A 12570-nucleotide genomic window follows, 5' to 3' on the forward strand; every position below is an offset into this window, starting at 1 on the left:
TGAAGCAAGCTTTTTCCGATGGAGCTGAAGTCATCACCATGAGACATGAATGCAGAAACAGCACATTGATTTCTGTTGCTGTCATATTGACACCACTGTTAGCTTAGGGAAACATATTGCTATTTCCCCGAGGCAAACTATTAAAGATAAAGATACAGTTCTTGCCTCTACAGTATTAACAAAATGCATTGAATCTCTTGCGAGTTATTTTGTGGCATATGTGCTGCATGCTGTCTTTATTAAGTCACTCATCTACTATGTTTCAGTCAATGTCTAGAGTTTATGTTGTGTATTTTCAATTCAGCCTTAACTCGGCTACACGCCATATGTTATTAATATGTTCTACTCTTCCATATGGAAGTTAACAAAATAATTGACAATACACAATCTAGAAGGGTAGTTACGTCCCTGGTCAGCAATGAACTAAGAATTACTTACGTGCACTGGACACAAGATGTCCAACTAAAAGGTCCGCTAGAGATGTCCAGCACTGTTCAGCTACACTGTTTCTAAGTAGAATGAACTAGTGTTAGTGAGTGCGGGAGAGTGAGTGAGAGAGAAAGAGAGAGAGAGAGAGAGGGTTATGTTTCTACCAGTCAGTGTCACACTCAGCTGCGTGATAAAAGAAGAGACCCGCTAATATCATAGTCACAGCTGACGGACTGTCGAGAGAGAGAAGAGAGAGAGAGAGAGACAGATGGCAAGATTATCTCTCTCTATAATTATACTCAGGAAGAGGAAGAGAGAATCTATAACTAGAATCATGTTGGGAGATATTATAAGCTCAAGATGTCACGTTCTTTATAAAATCCTATCGATGTTATTGACAGTTATTATATCAATCTGATAGTGTGTGTGTGTGCGTGTGTGTGAGTAAGTTATTGACAGTTATTATATCAATCTGATAGTGTGTGTGTGTGCGTGTGTGTGAGTATGTAACAGCTGTTGAAATCTAACACACGTTAATTCAAGCTACACACAAAAACGGGTCGATGTGTTTGCGATTGATTACCGAACACACCAGGTTTCTACTTTAACCTTTCTGAGTTTTGAATTCCAGCCTACTGGCTCTTAGATACATCGCGAGATGTGAAAATATTCCGTTTGCGATCGAGCACGTCTAGAAAAAAACACTCACCACAATTGTCCAGCTCTGACAGGTTCCACTCCAGATGCAAGCCTTCAATCTAGTGTCCTGCTGAAGTCAAGAAGTTAAAGTTTTGATCAGCTCTCTAGCTTGTCACCTTTTCTTACAGGTGTCTTAAAATAGAAACACGGTGAAGTTTTGATACCATCAGGTCGATTTGATTGGAGGTTCTCAAATTATTATTACATCAGAAAATCACCAGGTTTTTTTTTTTTTGGGGGGGGGGGGGGGAAGTGAAAGTAATTTTAATTTCGCACTGTCTCCAATAGAGTCACAAGAACGATTGGTTTCTTTCTTTACATTTTTTTTTCAAAATATCTTTTCTGATATAAACTTGGGATGCTTGAGCCAAACAGAAAAAAAGACTGGTGCCTCCAAACGGTCCCTAATGTCACGTATAAGGTCTGCGGGCCTGAATGCTCCTTGAGTTACGTAAGTGTCGTGTTCCAACTGAAGCCGACCAACAATAGACCAAGAAAGTTGTGACTTGAGAAGTTTTCACACCTCCACAAATGTTGATTTCGAACCAAACTGACTGGAGTCTGAGCGCGTCCCGCAAATGAGGTCCGGTCAAAACTTCGCTAAGGGGGCGAGTATCAGTCGGGTAGCAGACATTTCCATTCAAAACACGAATGAAACCCTGTCTAGCCTCCTCTCTATCCTTGGGTATCAATTGTACTGAAGAGGTAACTTTTGGCTTCAAAAATAATAAATACTTTATTATAGATACATACTGTTCTTAAATCTTGTTTGAACCAATGTCTGTATCAAACAGTATAGGATAGTTTCATAATGACGCAGGAGTTAAAAATCTGGTGTCCGGGGTAGAAGCATAGAGAACCCATGACGCTGAAGTTAAAAATCTCCGCCTCAGGGTACAGAATGTGGAGTTCGGGCGTCCCACCACCTCCCTCTCCCCCACGCCACTCCCTGGGTGTCACTACGTTACCTTTGGTAATCCTCTCAGTTCAGTAGGCGAGACGTTTGACCTTACTTATCCTTTCTTCACTAGTCTCTCTGTCTCTCCCTGTCTCTCCATGCCTCTCTCACTCTCCAGCAGCAAGACTCATGCCCTAAATTCAGTCTTCGTCCTCTTCATGTCCCTAAACCCATCTTGTCTTACGCCAGGTCGACTATCAATTTGGCCTATAGTGACTTTCATAGGAAGGCCTCAAAGACGTGACAGGGACTTTGGTAGAGATGTACAATGGACCTCATGCATCAATCGAAAACAAACAACATTTAGTCACGTGATAATATTGTTAAAACAACGGGGAAAAAACTGTCACGTGATAGCCATTGTGTATTAAAAATTAGATCGTAATTTGGATAGAAGAGATAGAGAATCATCACTCGGCTAAATGTTTGTTTACTATTGCTGAATGAGGTCCATTCAACCTTTCTGTAGTACCATAACATTTGACTTCTTATAATAGAGATTAAAGGTTAGATGGTTTAACATTGATGAACTAAAGATACTTCTTATAATAGATATTAAAGGTTAGATGGTTTTACATTGATGAACTAAAGATACTTCTGAAATCTCTGTGAGATACTTTTGTTTGCGTATACACTAGATTGATATCAAGGGGAGGGTCAAGACCTTAACAAGCACTCTTTAAGTGCTGCGAATATGCACGCAACCAAGGTTTTCCACTTCTTTCAAACAAGGATCCCAAGAGACGGCTAAACAACGAAGAATATTTTTACCAATTGTTTTTGTTTAGCGCAATTTCATGCTTTTAGCTTTCTCAATGCACTATGATTAGATGGGGAAAAAAAAAGAATTGGGGGGGGGGGGAGAAAGGAGGGGAAATCTGGGTGATCGCTTTTTAACTGCATAAAAAAAGGTGAAAGACCTGAATTTTAACTTGAGGGCTAAAGCTTTATCATGTCAATACACTAACCACTATGCCAGAAAATGTTTATGAAAATAAAAAAAATACAATTATCTTTTGTTTGTTTCAAACTTTTCTCTCTGCAAAGTATAAAGGGGACTAATTCAACTTACACCATCTTATCATTACAATTTCTTTCTCTTGTTGGAGATATAAAAAAACTATCAATAGTTAATTAACCAATTGATTAATTAAAAAAAAAAAGATTCTTGTTTTGTAAGGTAAAAAAATAATTGTGCCCAATTTCACCTTGATCCGAGATTGGGTGTGGAAGAAATAACGTGTTCAAACTTGTTACCAGACAGACAGACGGAAAGACAGGCAGAGTGAGTTGATATAAGCTTTGTAACATTGCAGTGATATTAAAGAGATATACATTTGCTGTCGACCAATGTTGAAGCAAGCAACAAGACAAAATCAAAAGACAATTTACTGCGGTATTCCCTCGCTAGAGGCATTTAGAACAACACAGGCACTTGGCTTGCTTGTAAAATGAGCAAAGTTGCATGGCATGACGTGGCGTGGCATGGTGTGGCTTAGTTTAGCGTGGCGTTTGCAGGGTGTGGCGTGATGTGGCGTGTTTTAGCTTGGTTGGAAAGGTGTGACATGGTGTGGAGTAGCGTGGCATGGCGTGGTGTGACCAGTACAATGACACAGTCTTGAAATCCTTCCCCCCCCCTTTTCCCTTAATTTGGGTCAATTTAATACCACACGTCCTGAATCAAGTCCTCGTCAGCCACGTATCTAATAATAGCACACCACTGCATTCTGAGTTGAAGATGACAGGATGACCCAGCATGCAATGCGCTACAGGCGCTGTTCAATTAACATAGCTGACCTGCTTGAGACACAGTTGGATCATTTCTTACCTGTCTTAACGTGAGACACAGTTTGATGATTTTTGTACCTGTCTTGACGTGAGACGCTGTGCTATTACAATACAACGATTTCATGTCAGGCTCTAGAAATTAATGTCTATTCATCTGGGGACTTAATGAAGTATTAATACTTGGAGATACAAACACCAGGGGGCTCATGTTCAGGGGAGGCACCCCACACAATGATAAACACTTGGGATTGTTGCTAAACATAAAGGTTAAAAGGTCAACTCAATAAGACTAGCATTTTAAATTAAAACATGAGAGAGAGAGAGAGAGAGACAGTGATATATATATATATATATATATATATATATATATTAAACTCAAAACCCTCTGGATGGGCTTTTAGCTTAAAGCCCTCTGGAGGGGGATTTTAAACACAAAACCCCTCTTGGCTACGCTCATAGAATCAGGTGACTGATGTATACTTTAGTCTCATACTGAAGAAAGGGTTTTATAGTAAAAAAGATTCGGAGGAGGTTTTAAAATCAAAAGCCCTCTTGGCTATGCTCTTGGAATTGGGGATTTGTGTTTTGCATTATTTTTTTTTGTTTTATATAAGAGGGGGGTTCGCAAATCCTCCTGGAAAGGGATTTAAACTGAAAACGCTGGGGCAAGTGATGGGTTAAATATTAAAATCTCACCAAAAATAAACAAAATCAAAGCCAAAAATCAGTCATAAAATTCCAGCCCAGCCTTGCGTGAGGAGAATTTCATTTCGCCCATGACATATATGTGAGAGAGAGACGGGAGAGAAGGAGACAATGGGAATGCATAGAGATATCTAAGGAGAGATGGTCAATAGTAAGGGAGGAACGGCTAGAAAAAAATAGGTTCAGAGAGAGAGAGAGAGAGAGAGAGAGTAAGAGAGAGAGAGAGAGAGAGAAAGTAATAGATAGAGAGAGAGAGAGAGATGAAGAGAAAGTGTACGAAGGAAAGAAGGAATGGCTGAGAGAGGTTTTGGTAAAGAGAAAGTACTTCGTGGGTCAGAAGATTCACTGGACACTGGAGAGATGTGTATGTGTTGAACGGCATTGAGGGAATCTGGTCATGAAACAGTCCTTGTGTGTGGTCAGAGTACGCGGCAAAGAAAAGACAGTTTGGGCTGAGCCGAGTAATTCTTGGGGGAAAAAACTTTCTGTCGCTGGATGACCAAACACGCGGCCAAGAAAAGACAGTTTGGGCTGAGCTGAGTAATTCTTGGAGGAAAAACTTTCTGTCGCTGGATGGCCAAACACGCGGCCAAGAAAAGACAGTTTGGGCTGAGCTGAGTAATTCTTGGAGGAAAAACTTTCTGTCGCTGGATGACCAAACACGCGGCCAAGAAAAGACAGTTTGGGCTGAGCTGAGTAATTCTTGGAGGAAAAACTTTCTGTCGCTGGATGACCAAACACGCGGCCAAGAAAAGACAGTTGGGGCTGAGCTGAGTAATTCTTGGGGAAAAAACTTTCTGTCGCTGGATGGCCAAACACGCGGCCAAGAAAAGACAGTTGGGGCTGAGCTGAGTAATTCTTGGAGGAAAAAACTTTCTGTCGCTGGATGGCCAAACACGCGGCCAAGAAAAGACAGTTGGGGCTGAGCTGAGTAATTCTTGGGGAAAAAACTTTCTGTCGCTGGATGGCCAAACACGCGGCCAAGAAAAGACAGTTTGGGCTGAGCTGAGTAATTCTTGGGGGAAAAAACTTTCTGTCGCTGGATGGCCAAACACGCGGCCAAGAAAAGACAGTTGGGGCTGAGCTGAGTAATTCTTGGGGGAAAAAACTTTCTGTCGCTGGATGGCCAAACACGCGGCCAAGAAAAGACAGTTGGGGCTGAGCTGAGTAATTCTTGGGGGAAAAAACTTTCTGTCGCTGGATGACCAAACACGCGGCCAAGAAAAGACAGTTGGGGCTGAGCTGAGTAATTCTTGGAGGAAAAACTTTCTGTCGCTGGATGACCAAACACGCGGGAGTTCCATTCATGAAACAAGAACAAACAAACAGGCAACAGTGAATGTGAATGTGTGTGTGTGTGTGTGTGTAAGAGAGAGAGAGAGAGAGAGAGAAAGAGATAAAATGATGACGAAGACAAAAGAATGGGAATAGTGACGGAAAGAGTAAGATAGGGTGGGGAGATAGATAGATAGAGAGAGAGAGAGAGAGAGAGAGACAGAGAGATGCAAGGACCAAGTCATGTCTGATCTATCTAAATATAGAGAGCCAAGTTAGATAAGCTGGAATCGTGTTTTCGCTCTCCTTGACACGTTAAGCTGCCACAAGTAAACGTCTTGACTTAGCTAATGATAGGACCAGGTCTCGGCAACCATCCAAGGCTTATGGACCCTAAAGTCTAACATCAATATATACATTCTCAATATCATGGGGCCCTAAACCCTAGCATCAGTGCATGCATTCTCAATATCATGGGGTTCTAAAGCCTAGCATCAGTGCATACATTCGCAATATCATGGGGCCCTAAAGCCTAGCATCAATTCATACATTCTCAATATCATGGGGCCCTAAAAAGAAGCTTAAAATGTCGACTCAAAATCCTTTGGGTTTTAAAGTGACTTTATATACTCTAATTCTCAGGTTAAAGGGGCCCTAATGTCAAGCCTAAAATCCATGGATAAACATCATTGGGGTCCTAAAGTGACTCAGGTACTCTAATTCTCAGGAGCTTAGGGCCCTAAGGTCAAGCATACACATACATCCTAAGGAAATAGGGGTCCAAAGTTAAAGCAATGGACACCGACTGAATTAGCTATATAAAGTGGAAAGAGAAACAGACAGACAGACAGACAGAAAGATAGCACAATGTATTCAATGACCTATAGAGAGGGATGTAAAACACGACATACGTTTTCTAAAAAAAAAATAATTTTTTAACTTTTTGCTTCTCTCTTCCAAGCGCCGCCGCTGACGATACATAACTTAAATGTAAAGGTAAAACATTTCACAACACTCAGACAAGCAGATCTGAACAATTTGAAAACTTCCCGCTTATTGACTGAGCCACTAGGCGGCCGTATTTACATGAGCACAGCTCAACTATTGTCTAAATACCAACACATAATTGTTTCCAAACATTGTGCAGGCCACTGTTGGGCTTAAAGACATGAAAGATAGGACAAGGAATATACAAGGGAGTTAACCCAAACACTGTAGTTATATATTGTTGTTTTTTGTCTCCCCCTGTTGTCCTTCCATCTTTAAAGTCCAAATGTCAGTCGAAAGAAATAATCAAGATTCCAGAAATGCACATAACTGCTTCGTGATGTGTGTGACGCTACGTGTGTGCGTAAGTGTGTGTGTGTATATATGTGCGACTGCGTGTGTGCGTAAGTGTATGTGATTCTGGTGTATGTGTGTGCTTGAGTATGTGTGTAAGTGCGTGTGTGTGTGTTTACGAACTTTGTAAACTGTAACGAAAATAAAGGCAAGTTCAAAGTGAGTGAGATACCAAGTTAATGAAAACCTTTCTATCGTACAAGCCAGTCGCCAGACTGTGTGCGGAGCAGAAACGGAGAAAGAGACAGGGAACTGAGGGAGGGGGGAGTACTCACGATTCTTAGTTCAATTAAAAGTTCAAAGAAAACTACAATTCATTAAATCAGTAATAAAAATACAATGAACACTCCGACGCCAATACGTTGTGGAAACCGTGACCATGGCAAACAAACAACTTTGGCAAGATGGCCGATCCACTAACTTATATAGGCCGATCCACTAACCTAGATAGGCCGATCCACTAACCTATATAGGCCGATCCACTAACATAGATAGGCCGATCCACTAACCTCTATAGGCCGATCCACTAACCTATATAGGCCGATCCACTAACCTAGATAGGCCGATCCACTAACCTATATAGGCCGATCCACTAACATAGATAGGCCGATCCACTAACCTATATAGGCCGATCCACTAACCTATATAGGCCGATCCACTAACCTAGATAGGCAAAGCTCTATTGTTTCGTGTTTCACTTGTTTGTGTCTATTGACTTTAAAAACATTACATTACGAGAACGAAACTCTGAATTTAGTATTACCTATTGACTTTAAAAACATTACATTACGAGAACGAAACTCTGAATTTAGTATTACCTATTGACTTTAAAAACATTACATTACGAGAACGAAACTCTGAATTCAGTATTACCTATTGACTTTAAAAACATTACATTACGAGAACGAAACTCTGAATTCAGTATTACCTATTGACTTTAAAAACATTACATTACGAGAACGAAACTCTGAATTCAGTATTACCTATTGACTTTAAAAACATTACATTACGAGAACGAATCTCTGAATTCAGTATTACCTATTGACTTTAAAAACATTACATTACGAGAACGAATCTCTGAATTTAGTATTACCTATTGACTTTAAAAACATTACATTACGAGAACGAATCTCTGAATTCAGTATTACCTATTGACTTTAAAAACATTACATTACGAGAACGAATCTCTGAATTCAGTATTACCTATTGACTTTAAAAACATTACATTACGAGAACGAATCTCTGAATTCAGTATTACCTATTGACTTTAAAAACATTACATTACGAGAACTAAACTCTGAATTTAGTATTACCTATTGACTTTAAAAACATTACATTACGAGAACGAATCTCTGAATTCAGTATTACCTATTGACTTTAAAAACATTACATTACGAGAACGAAACTCTGAATTCAGTATTACCTATTGACTTTAAAAACATTACATTACGAGAACGAAACTCTGAATTCAGTATTACCTATTGACTTTAAAAACATTACATTACGAGAACGAATCTCTGAATTCAGTATTACCTATTGACTTTAAAAACATTACATTACGAGAACGAATCTCTGAATTTAGTATTACCTATTGACTTTAAAAACATTACATTACGAGAACGAATCTCTGAATTCAGTATTACCTATTGACTTTAAAAACATTACATTACGAGAACGAATCTCTGAATTCAGTATTACCTATTGACTTTAAAAACATTACATTACGAGAACGAATCTCTGAATTCAGTATTACCTATTGACTTTAAAAACATTACATTACGAGAACGAATCTCTGAATTCAGTATTACCTATTGACTTTAAAAACATTACATTACGAGAACGAATCTCTGAATTCAGTATTACCTATTGACTTTAAAAACATTACATTACGAGAACGAATCTCTGAATTCAGTATTACCTATTGACTTTAAAAACATTACATTACGAGAACTAAACTCTGAATTTAGTATTACCTATTGACTTTAAAAACATTACATTACGAGAACGAATCTCTGAATTTAGTATTACCTATTGACTTTAAAAACATTACATTACGAGAACTAAACTCTGAATTTAGTATTACCTATTGACTTTAAAAACATTACATTACGAGAACGAATCTCTGAATTTAGTATTACCTATTGACTTTAAAAACATTACATTACGAGAACTAAACTCTGAATTTAGTATTACCTATTGACTTTAAAAACATTACATTACGAGAACGAATCTCTGAATTCAGTATTACCTATTGACTTTAAAAACATTACATTACGAGAACGAAACTCTGAATTTAGTATTACCTATTGACTTTAAAAACATTACATTACGAGAACTAAACTCTGAATTTAGTATTACCTATTGACTTTAAAAACATTACATTACGAGAACTAAACTCTGAATTTAGTATTACCTATTGACTTTAAAAACATTACATTACGAGAACGAATCTCTGAATTCAGTATTACCTATTGACTTTAAAAACATTACATTACGAGAACTAAACTCTGAATTTAGTATTACCTATTGACTTTAAAAACATTACATTACGAGAACTAAACTCTGAATTTAGTATTACCTATTGACTTTAAAAACATTACATTACGAGAACGAATCTCTGAATTTAGTATTACCTATTGACTTTAAAAACATTACATTACGAGAACGAATCTCTGAATTCAGTATTACCTATTGACTTTAAAAACATTACATTACGAGAACGAAACTCTGAATTTAGTATTACCTATTGACTCACAACATATGTAAAATGGCTTCTCTCATGTCTCATGTAATATCAGATACGATGTTTGTACACAATATATTGCAAGTGAACTTTAAAAAAAAACAAGTGTCGCCAAAACAACCAGACTGACATTGAAAAAGTTGCTAGAATCGCCTGGTCGTGTGGCATGCTCTCTGGACTGACGTTTGGTGGACACGTCCTGCTTGAGGTTTGGGCAAGAATGTCATTCTCTCCAGAATCTGAAGAAACATCTGAAACATGGAAACATTAAGCAAAACATTTTTTTTACTGGCGATCGAGCAACAAGCAAAATCTATGAGGTGCCTAGAATCAGTCTACCCATGACCCGGGGGGGGGGGGTTGGTGGAGAGGAGGGTATCCATTAGAGGGCATTACAACATTGCACCCTCGGAAACAGATTAGCAGAAAAACAAAACGTCTGAAAAGTTGGACTAAGTTGAAACGTGAGAGTGACTTTCAATGTTCCCCTCCCCCCACCTTGCTCCACAGGAAGTCGTCTCTGACACGTCGACCTAACCTGGGGTCAAGACATGAGAACATGTTTGCCGCTAGGTGGCAGGGCGGTGGCCAAGTAGAAAGAAAAGTAAATACAAATACAAAATAAGTGCAAAACCAAAAGGCTTTCAAAAGTCTTCCAGCTACCGGAACTCACTGTTGATAGTTGATAACATGTCAACGTATTGAGGTCACTCTGTTGATAACATGTCAACATATTGAGGTCACTCTGTTGATAACATGTCAACGCAATTAGGCAACTGTTGATAACATGTCAACGCAATTAGGCCACTGTTGATTACATGTCAACGCCATGAGGCCACTCTGTTGATAAAATGTCAACGCCATGAGGTCACTCTGTTGATAAAATGTCAACGCAATGAGGCCACTCTGTTGATAAAATGTCAACGCCATGAGGCCACTCTGTTAATAAAATGTCAACGTATTGATGTCACTCTGTTGATAAAATGTCAACGTATTGAGGTCACTCTGTTGATAAAATGTTAACGTAATGAGGTCACTCTGTTGATAAAATGTCAACGTATTGATGTCACTCTGTTGATAAAATGTCAACGTATTGAGGTCACTCTGTTGATAAAATGTCAACGCAATGAGTTCAACCAGGTTCCTAACCTTGTTGTAAAGCATGTTGAGTCTTTTAAGTTACTTTCGTTACTTTTGGGTGCAGTCACACCAGGGGCGTCGATTGATGGATGCAAATGTAGTTTCTGCCCAGACATGTCTGACAGAATGAGTATCGCTAAAGTCCGAATTTCATCTATAATTCCAGGGTGAATGACATCAGAAGGTCAAGTCAAAGTAACAATGTCTTATGTCAAACCTAGCCATGGCAATGTTACTGTATTTACAATGTTTCTGTATTTACAATGTTACTGTATTTACATGCTACTGTATTTAAAATGTTACTGTATTTAAAATGTTACTGTATTTACAATGTTACTGTATTTACAATGTTACTGTATTTACCATGTTACTTTATTTTACTGTATTAACACACCCAAAAATCAACTTCACTGTCATGTCTGACCTAACCTAGAGCTTGTCGAACCCGACATAGTGTGTGGCCTATTGCGTCAAGCTGACTTTGCTCATTATACGACCCAATGAAATGTAAATAATTCCTACGATGACTATTTGATGTGAAATCCATACATTTATTGTGGTCAAGTTTTGGAAAACATTTGAATTGCCTCTCCACCAGACTGGGTGTCGTGCTACTTCCGCTGAGACAATCTTTCTAGAACAGTATTCCGCACACTCAAGATCCAGCCACATTGTTAAAAAGCCTAACAAATCTTGCCTAAACGGATCCCCCCCCCCTTCCATAAATAAACACTATTAATTATATGTATATTTTATTTCAATTGATTTTCCTTTTATTACACGAATGTCGTAAAGTTTTATTGATAACTCTATTACATTGGCAAGCAGTAGGTCAGAGAGACTGTTTTGGTTATTCATTCTCAGCAAACTGAATACATTGCATTACAAATTTACGATGTCTGATACATTTTGATTGGACGAATGATCATGACGTGCATTCGGACCTTGACATTGAATGAGTTTTCAAATGTTGATGTTTCTCTGGCCGACAATCAACATAAAGACAAACTGCCTTCCCCAATGTATCAAGGTAGCCAGTATCCGCATTCTACAATGTATCTAGGTAGCCAGTAGAGTTGGTAGCATTCTCCAATGTATCTAGGTAGCCAGTAGAGTTGGTCGCATTCTCCAATGTATCTAGGTAGCCAGTTGAGTTGGTAGCATTCTCCAACGTATCTAGGTAGCCAGTAGAGTTGGTAGCATTCTCCAATGTATCTAGGTAGCCAGTAGAGTTGGTAGCATTCTCCAATGTATCTAGGTAGCCAGTAGAGTTGGTAGCATTCTCTAACGTATCTAGGTAGCCAGTAGAGTTGGTAGCATTCTCCAACGTATCTAGGTAGCCAGTAGAGTTGGTAGCATTCTCCAATGTATCTAGGTAGCCAGTAGAGTTGGTAGCATTCTCCAACGTATCTAGGTAGCCAGTAGAGTTGGTAGCATTCTCCAATGTATGTAGGTAGCCAGTTGAGTTGTAGCATTCTCCAACGTATCTAGG

General features: G+C 38.8%; 1 protein-coding gene across 6 annotated transcripts in view; it reads right to left on the reverse strand.

Annotated features, from left to right (window-relative positions):
- Nucleotides 1–12570, reverse strand: part of LOC106070319 (protein Tob1-like) — a 50526-nt gene that overhangs the window by 8434 nt on the left and 29522 nt on the right. For 2 of the 6 annotated variants that reach the window (XM_056022038.1, XM_013230189.2), the window contains exons 2-3: nt 1139–1260; nt 439–509 (exon numbers count right to left, since the gene is read on the reverse strand). The exons of 3 other annotated variants lie outside the window; for them this stretch is intronic. The gene's annotated coding sequence lies outside the window, so the exon portion shown is untranslated. The remainder of the gene's footprint in view (nt 1–438; nt 510–1138; nt 1261–12570) is intronic. One more of the 6 variants, XM_056022039.1, reaches the window with a different exon arrangement.

This window comes from Biomphalaria glabrata, chromosome 2 (genome assembly GCF_947242115.1).
Source record: "Biomphalaria glabrata chromosome 2, xgBioGlab47.1, whole genome shotgun sequence".
Taxonomy (NCBI): Eukaryota; Metazoa; Mollusca; class Gastropoda; family Planorbidae; genus Biomphalaria; species Biomphalaria glabrata.